Source organism: Taudactylus pleione, unplaced genomic scaffold, assembly GCF_031769625.1.
Source record: "Taudactylus pleione unplaced genomic scaffold, aTauple2 ptg000170l, whole genome shotgun sequence".
Taxonomy (NCBI): Eukaryota; Metazoa; Chordata; class Amphibia; order Anura; family Myobatrachidae; genus Taudactylus; species Taudactylus pleione.
The window spans coordinates 8370976-8380250 of record NW_028284572.1 but is presented as its reverse complement, the minus strand read 5'-3'; the positions used below and the strand labels follow the sequence as shown (position 1 = coordinate 8380250).

At 40.6% G+C, this 9275-nt stretch overlaps 1 protein-coding gene across 2 annotated transcripts in view; it reads left to right on the top strand.

Moving 5' to 3' along the window:
• Positions 1 to 2446: 2446 nt before the first annotated feature.
• Positions 2447 to 9275, top strand: part of NPY2R (neuropeptide Y receptor Y2) — a 68926-nt gene continuing 62097 nt past the window's right edge. For both annotated transcript variants that reach the window (XM_088475363.1, XM_088475361.1), the window contains exon 1: positions 2447 to 2658. The gene's annotated coding sequence lies outside the window, so the exon portion shown is untranslated. The remainder of the gene's footprint in view (positions 2659 to 9275) is intronic.

Here is a 9275-nt window from a genome sequence, read left to right as displayed (position 1 = left end):
TCCTACCACAAATATGCGAACAGTTCAGGCTAAGAGACAACCAAGTGACGTGGTCGATGCTGCTGCTTTGTTGATTATGCACACCCTTAAAATGCCCGTTTTGACCTTTTGGCATGCCTGCGTTCGGATCACCACTCCCTGTTTTCAAGCACCTTCCCCTGTTACCACCCACAAACGCTTCATCCTGTCACTCAAATTAGCAGGCACTCGCTATTTTGCGAGCGCTCGATTTCTGACCGCAATGACTGGTTGGCGCATGCGCATTATGACCCATACCCATGCGCAGATGTGCGAACATCGCTCAGAGCGAACGAGCGGCCGCTTACGAGCGGCTCTGAATCAGGCCCTCTGTTCGGTGACTTTAATAATGCATCCTTACTTTGTGTACAGAATCATCGAGTGCAAAATGTGAATCACATGCATTCTTAATTGGTACTTTATTTGGTATTTAAAGAAAAAAGAATTATACATGGGATTGTTGCTGTAAGATACATGGCAATTTGAGCTGTGATGAAAATAAAAACATGCTTAAGCAGACACAGTAATAATGCTTTGTAGAACATGTGAGCCATGCTGGGCCCTGCATGGAATAGGATTTTAATAAAATGGATAATGCTGTTCATAAGACTGTGTACTTGGCAGTTTAATCCTCCTGGCAATTTGATTGCAGCATGGTCACATAATCTGCACACTGTAAATAAACGATTGGATTTTATATCTATGTATTGTGTATTTGGCAAGAGATATGCATCGATTTAAAGATGAGCACATAATTTATTATTAATTAGGGTATAGAGTGAATTCGCTAAAGGGGAAATGGAGATATAGATGATACTGTAATTTATGAAGAGGCAATTATGAAGAGACAAACTATCTCAGACAGTAACAAGTAATGTTGTACAGTACAGTTCAAGATACATTTATCATGATTTAGCTTAGCGCAATGTATGGATATTTTTCTTTAGAAACCTGATAACAAGTGTACAGTACAGTAAATCATTAGGTAATGTAATATTCAGCCTGTCTCTATGTCTTAATAGCTGGATCATTCGTGTGTGTGTGTGTGTGTGTGTGTGTGTGTGTGTGTGTGTGTGTGTGTGTGTGTGTGTGTGTGTGTGTTTTCAAACAAAGGACTTTAATTGTACACTTCTAAACTTCAAGTTTTTTACCCTTTTTGAATTAGATTAGTCTAACATTAATATCTATCCATCTATATATAACTATAATATATATATACAGTATATATATATATATATATATATATATATATATATGTATGAAGTAGGGTAAAATGTATATTCTGCCATTGTGATGCAGCATAGTGCTATGTATATGAGGACTGAGGGTTTGATTCAGACCCGTTCGCTAGATGCTGTCACACACAGCCAAAGTATGCAAATCCCATGATCGCACAGCAAGGCATTAGCACGCCCACTATGTCTTGGCGTGCGATTGCGGTATGTATTTATACGCCCATTAGCCTGTCTTAAGGCGCCCACTTATGCACGTCATCTCCAGGAAGTGTATGCAAACATCGGTAACATTGAATACCATTGGAAGTGATAGCAGCACTTTTGGTTGACCGTGCCCCACCGCAAGCACTGCGAGTGCTTCAGTGTGAAATTCAACCAAGCGACGTGTACTATGACGCTCCGTAATAATTATCCATGCCTCTGAAACGGCGTTGAGACTCTCAGACACGCCTGCGTTCGCACCACAACTCTCCCATTTCCTTTAACCACCCCTGTTAGCACCCACAAGCGGCTTGTCCTGCTACTCAGTCTAGCGAGCAGTCTCTGCTTAAGGGGCGATCCCCTTGGACTGGTTCGCGCACGCGCACTTCGATGCATATGCATGCGCACATTGCAAACGCATCCTAGGGAGCGGGTCTAAATCGGGCCCTGAGCGAGGTCTATGGGATATCACACAGCCTAGTGATTGCCCTGGTAAGACAAAAGAATCAGCACAAGCTGTAAATATTTTTGTTTATTTAGGTTTATTGTTTTTAAAATAATTTATAGAAATGCAACTCTTATGAAATAAGCTTATTATTTGTAGTTACAATGTACAATAGCGTACAGCTTATTTTTGCTTAAAAATTACAGAACTAAAATAAAATATTTAGACATTAAAATTGAAAACAGCCTAGAAAAGCATGGGAAAGTCACTGATTGAACTTTAATGAAGACCTCAGGGGTATTAGTCGTTACTGCTGCACAGAAATCCAGAAGGGAAAGAAAACGCTCAAAGCTCTAAATAAGGTGGTGCTGGTAATGTTCCTGTACCCACTCCTCACCTTCCACAGGGTTGCTGTGCAGCCAGGGGCTGGTGGGAGGAGGATGCCTGTCAGAGGCAGTGACTCTGTTCTGCGTCCCTGACTCCCAAGGTCTTTAATTAGCAGCTTTTAGTGCAGGGGAAGAGATCTGCGCTGCTGACTGGAGAAGAAACCAGTGTGCTGCTCCCTGCTGCTGGCAGCGCTTACTACGCTCCCTTCTTCCCTGCATCCTACTGCTGGGCTGACACATCCAGGAGAATGTGGATATTGATCTGCACAGACTCCGGGAGGCAGCATCTTATCTGACTTGGAAGAATAAAGGGAAATACGGAAAGGAAACTTTTATTTCCAGTTTTTCACAAGAAACAGAGAAAGCTGACTTTGTAAGTTTTAAAGAGTAAATATTTTTGTTGTCCTTATTTGTTATAAGCTAGGTACTGGTGTACCAGATACAGTATCTGTGCATCTTATTTCAACAGCAGTGCAATACTGTAGGTCTCGAATGATAACAGGGTTAGTGTGGGCAGCATCCATCTGCCTGTACTAGCAGTTATTTTGTAGGTTTTCTCCTAAATTATGACAATATTATTTTTTAATCACATAGACATAGAATATTAATCATATGGACAGTGTTCTTTTACTGTAGTCATAGACACTTGGGAAATAAATATTGCAATATGAGAGTCAATTAGATTAATAGAATGCAACTTACATAAATATGTAGCTATATCTGTTCTTACTTTTGCACCATACTATAGATTTACAATGTCACCATTTATTACAATCAGCCTTCATGACATGTAAATTAACAATATACACAAAATATTAATTGTGCTATCAGTAATTTGCCCAGAGTATAATTAATACTGTACTGTATGCTTCTTTAATGAGTTGTATCATGTAAGTTCTGATTAAACTGCCATAATGCACATTTATCTTGCTGACATACATTTCTGAAGCATTAAAACATTAGGAATGGAACACATCAATGTATCACTTTAATGAGCTGTGCAAAACTTAAACATAATGAAATGTAATTTTGTCATTTATGTTTGTACTGTAGGAGAAAAATCCTAACTTTGCCTACTGTACATTTATTATCAGGCTATATGTGTGTTGTACTCATTAGAGGTTACACTAATACGTTGAATCCTATGCATGTCACAGTTACTGTCTTATTTACAACATGGATTATAGTCAGATAAAAGTACTCCAAGAGCAGCAATAGCAAATGAGATCTGTAAAATCGGTGAAAGTGCCACAGCATATAAACTAAAAGTCTAACGTCTTTATAAAATAATGAGTCCAATCTACCTGGCTACGCTAATCATATTCCACAGCATAGGCAATGTATTAGCTCTGTAGTGAACTGTACATAAGTGGAAAGATGTTTCTAAGTTACAGTATAATAGGATTGTTATTTACCTTTATTGTTATGATGAAGTCTACATACACTACATGTATATTTGTGTGTGTGCCCTGTAACACTTAGATATATTTTTCATCTATAGAGAGGGTACAGTTTTTTCTAAAAAATAAAAACAGTGAACTTTGAAGGTGTGACTCTAAACAAATAAATGGAAGCATGACCAATGCATGGTACCAGTGGAGGCTCCAGAGGTGGGGCTGCAGCAGAGTTCAAAATTCAAATAGGGGAACCACACCAACTGCCCTTGCCAAACAAACAGGCTGGGACTTACTGGCAGTTGGTGTGGCTCCCCTATTTGAATTTTGGACTGTGCTGCAGCCCCACCTCAGGAGCCGCCACTGCATGGTACCATTATCAAAGCTTTACGAGACATAAAGTGAATGGAGATGATGTACTATCGTCACTTTACAGGCTCTGTTTGAAAAATGACAGTTAGGAGCTGATTGGTTGGTCCTGTACTTAAGCTCTCTTCACTTTGTCTCGACAAGGTTTGATGCTATGTCAGATCAAATACAGGATTCCTTACACTTACCGCTATATGCATTGTGTGTGTGTGTTAAATTGATCTTAACACATCTTTGATTTTTGAGCTGTTGAATCCAAGTTGTGCAAAGACTACTACATTACTTTCATATTACCTCCTACTCAGCATCATTGTGTGGATAGCCTTGCTCATTTTTGTTCCCACCCCGTAGAGTTGCAATCAAAAACTAGCAAGGGTTTCTCTCTCATGATGACCCACATTGTGTGCAGTGTGAGGTTCCAATGGTACCTGGCTCTCTATTGTATCTGCCCCTTACAGTCAGGACCAAATTAAGGTAGAATGTATTATTTTAACACTGCAGTGTAGACTTGATCTAGGACGTGCTCCTTTCCAAACTCTAAATGTGTCTGAACATTTTAAATACAGCAAAACATGTTATCACCAGGGTGATCGCCAGCAACTGTTTTGTCCACAGTACCAGAAATCTACTACAGGAGAAATAAACAGACAAGACCTTTCTCATCTGCAAGACTCCTGTAATAACCCAGCGAGACAGTGGACAGATGAGTTTCTAGTCAATAGTATTGGTAGACTAAAACTTCAAATACTTGACAAGAGTGTAGACCCTTGGGCTCATTCGCTATCATTGTATATTAGAACAAAATTTGCACTAAATCATAGCAACCAATAAAGAAATTTGTTATATTTTCCAACTTGCCCTAGAGAGATTAAAGTTATTTGTTATCTGCACTTAAATGCAATGTTTGTGAGTGATTCTCTAATGTGCAATAAGAACAAAATCCAAAGCTACAATATATTTGTATAGCTTCACACTGTATGGAAATGCACAAAAGCTAACATATTACATCTCTTTTGAACATCCATTAAGTAGCACTGGACAGTAATAGAAATAGGAATGTCATTACCATTCCATTAAATATCAGTTGATTAGGTTAAAAATTAGGACACCAGCAATTGGTGTTTTCTATCAGAACAGATTCTACAGAAAATAAATCTCAGGCTGTTTCAGACAGTCTATTGCAATATGTGCTTACTGCTAAATGGGAACATTATTATGTACCAGTTAGTCAATTAACACTTATGTTTACAGTTAATGGACTTTTAACATTTTCCTAGGCATTGACCTAGTTATATGCAAAGTACAGTATGAAAAAATAGGTTATCCAGTTATTTGTATTTCTGTAAGTAGGACTTTACATAACAATTAAACATTTTGAGGCTCAACGTAATGTATTGCCTAATTTCATCATGCATCAGTCACGTCACCCTACACAATGTAAAAGTTGAGTTGTGCATTGAGTTTTTTTCCATTAAACCATATTCCTCCACCAAGGACTTTTCAACAAGTTTACTTTAACTTTTGACTCCACAGAACTCTAAGGGCTAGTGTACACAGGGGTTGGGTATGTGATCCGGAGCTGGTTATGCCGGCAGTCAAAATCCCGGCCACGTTATCCCTACGGTGGAAATCAGGGGCAGAACTATGGGAGAGAATGGAGGCGCCTGCTGCCAGGCTCCAGCTTTGAAGGGGCCCCTCCTCCATTGTCCACAACATAATCACCCCACTTGGGGCTTTAACTATGTACCCGGAGTCTACCGTCACAGCCGCCCATTACATGGCACTACTTCCTGGCACCTGAGAAGCTACCATAAACTAGTGGAGAGCTCCATGTCAGACCATCAGCTGCTGCCTTGCAGCACGATGGGGGATTCGACGTCCGACATATCTGGCGGTCCCCACACACGGTGCGATCGGGTGGCCGACAGCCCAATATGCAAGCTCCCCCACCTGCATAGCGCTGCATGTGATTGCACATCGCATCCCCTGATCATATGAACCTGCAGTAAGTTCTGCGGATGCGATGTACGACCCCACTGGTGTGCGTACTAGCCGATATCATGCCCATTTATGGCATGGTAGAGCAGACAAATCGCACCAATCCGTCGGATCGGCTGATTTATTGCATGGTGTATTGTCACCTTAACCCTAACTACCCCCCCTGCAGCCTGAGTCTAGCCCTCCCCTCCCTCAACCTAACCCTAACCGTCCCCCTAGTGCCTAATCCCTAACCCTAATACCGTCGCAATCGCAGCCACTAGAATTCTGACCGCTGGCATTGTGTGTGCCGGGATGTCCAGTGCATCCCGTACATGGGTTTTTTTTTTTTTATCGCCCCCATGCCATGTTTTGTCTTTCTTCTGCAATCTGAAGAAGGGATGAAGGTAAACACAGGAGAGACACACACAGGTATGGATCATTTATCTCTATGAGAAAATGTGCAGCCAACTCATACAGGACACTTTACATAACCCATACAAGATACAGTATTGACATTAGAATGCAATCCTATATTTTTTTCTTCCATGTTCCATCCTGCATTAAGTATAAAAGTCCAAGGCTTAATGTTTTTCCATATAGGTGATTAATCCATAGAGTGTCTTCCCCTCTTTCTATCTTCCATATAGTGAAAGAAAATCAGTAAAACACATTATGGGTGGATCAAAACTGTCTATATTCATTTAGCCTATACAGAATATGGATTGTAATATAAATCATTCCATGTCCAATGTCAAGCTGTGAATACTAGAAGAAACTGATAAAATCTTTTCCTTGAAAAAAGGAAATGTACGACATAGTATATGATTGCGTCTATGTCTTGGTGCATGTCCACCTTTCACACTTCATCAATAGTTCTCAAGGTTTCTTACATTTCAACTGTGTGTTAATCACTCTGTCCCACACACACAAAACAGTTAGGGGACATGAGATAAAGGAATGCAGTTTAATGGATGCAGCTTAGAAATTAAGGTAATTGTTGTTATGGGGAGATTGACAATATTTATTGGAAAATTGATTTTTTTCTGGCATAAGCATGTGTGAGCAATATTGCATAGTGTTGTATGTGCAAATGCAGTTCTAGAGAAAATGGACTGGTTATTATTTCACTATTGACAGCCCAAAATAATCAATTTATTTCCTGTTATCTTCCAACCCTGCTGCATCTTTAATAATTAAACTTTTAAGAGACATTTATTATGATCACAGTTCTTTTTGTTAGTTGTGAAGACAGTTATTATGTTAGATTAGAAAGATATGCTGTGTTATTGTGAATTTGTATATAGCATCAATCTTATTACCATTCCAACAAGGGTGCAGTGCCATAAGTAAGCCAAATATATTCTCTTTAGCTAGGTACACACTAGGTACACACTGACGGTGCCACCTAGCGATGCAGCGTAACGATATATCCAATCGCTGCACACACAACACAATCCGTCGTACGATAACGTGATATATAGTAATTTTAAATACTTCATGTAAGAACATCACATCGTCCGTGGAATTGTCCCAAAGGAGGTGCAGAACATCCAAAGGGACAAGGCAATGAGCGTCGTGTGAAACGATGGATTGGGGTACACACTATAGAATGGTCGTACAGATAGTCTAGACTAGGTACCAAGATTGCACAAAACATTGTCTAGTGTGTACCCAGCTTTAGGCTTTCAAGTCACATGGCATAACTAGGGCGGGCCTGATGTGTGACTCTGACAGCGCTGCAGATCCTTGTGACTCACATGACTGGCTCACCACACTTTTGTACACTTCCAAACCTTTGTACATTTTTGAGGTGGGAGAAGAGAAAAATAAAGTCTCAGCCCATTAGCTAGGATATTAAGTATGGCAAGTATAGAATTTCCTACCAAAGGTTTTCTCTAGCTCCCAGTGGCATGGTCACGTACTTTAACTGTGTGGGAGGAGAACTAAGATTATTCCTGAGCCAATTAGACTAAGGGAATGACTTACAAAAGGTACACGTTTTCTTGGCATTGTTGTCTGTAATTTGTTTGTCTTCCTCTTCAACACCATTTTAAATTTAGACATTAAATTGATGGCCATGTTTTATTTTCACTCTCCCAACCTATGTAGCCATACATACTGCAAATAACCAATAAGGGAAATATTAGTCAAAGCACCATGGAACCAACAATAAATGATTTGTTAAAGTGCAGGACTACTAACAGCACCTACAAATACTATGTAAGATTCCTCAAGTCTAAAGCCGCGTATCCACTTGCAGATATAAATGAGCGATTGAACAATTACGACATAGTAATCATTCAATCACTCATTAATTATGCATAAGTCGGGCAGTTTTATGTCGGAAACGACCAGCGATGGTCATTTCCAACATCAATCATCGCCTGAACTTGCCGGTCAAACTGCCGGTAATGACAGATTGGCCATGTTCAGGGATGAGGGAGGGTGCCTGCACTGAATGACATATCGTTCAGTGTAGGCACTACAGGGGAAAAGGAATGACTGTACGATTACAATGTAATCATACTATCGTTCCACTATCTGCAAGTAGATATGCGGCATAACTTTCTAGCACACTTCCCAGCAGTAAATGTTCTCTAAAAGCAGATTCTGTTTTACTAACTCCTACTAGGCCTCCTCTCTAATTCAATTCTCCTCCCCAATTTTTCTTCATCCCAGTTCACACTCCAACTTAGGGCCATTGAAGGGCACAATTCAATTGCTTTCTAGCATTTCTGCCATGTCATCATACCTTTCAATGGTATGTGACCATTGTTTCTATACCATTTGATATATGAAACTATTGAGAGAATAGTTGTGCACATGTACAGGAGGCAAAGCTGGTGTGCACATGCACAAAGAAGGGGAGGTAGTCTGCATCTCGGGAGACGGGATCCCAACTGTCAAAATACCGACACCAGAATCCTGACAGCAGTCGGGATCCTGGCCCCAGAATGCCGACTGCCGGTATCCTGTAGGTAAGTATCAGGGGTCAGGCACTAAGGGGAGGGTTAGGGTTAGGCACAAATGGGGGAGGGTTATGGTTAGGGTTTGGGGGTGGTTAGGTTTAGGTACTAGGGGGAGAGGTTAGATTCAGGCACCGGGGAGGGAAGGTTAGAGGTGGGGGTAAGCGTTAGCATACTTACCTAATGGTTCCGGGACTCTGATTGTCGGGATGCTGCGGTCGGGATGCCAGCGGTCAAAATACCGACAGCTGCATCCCGGCAGTCAAAATCGGTATGTCGGT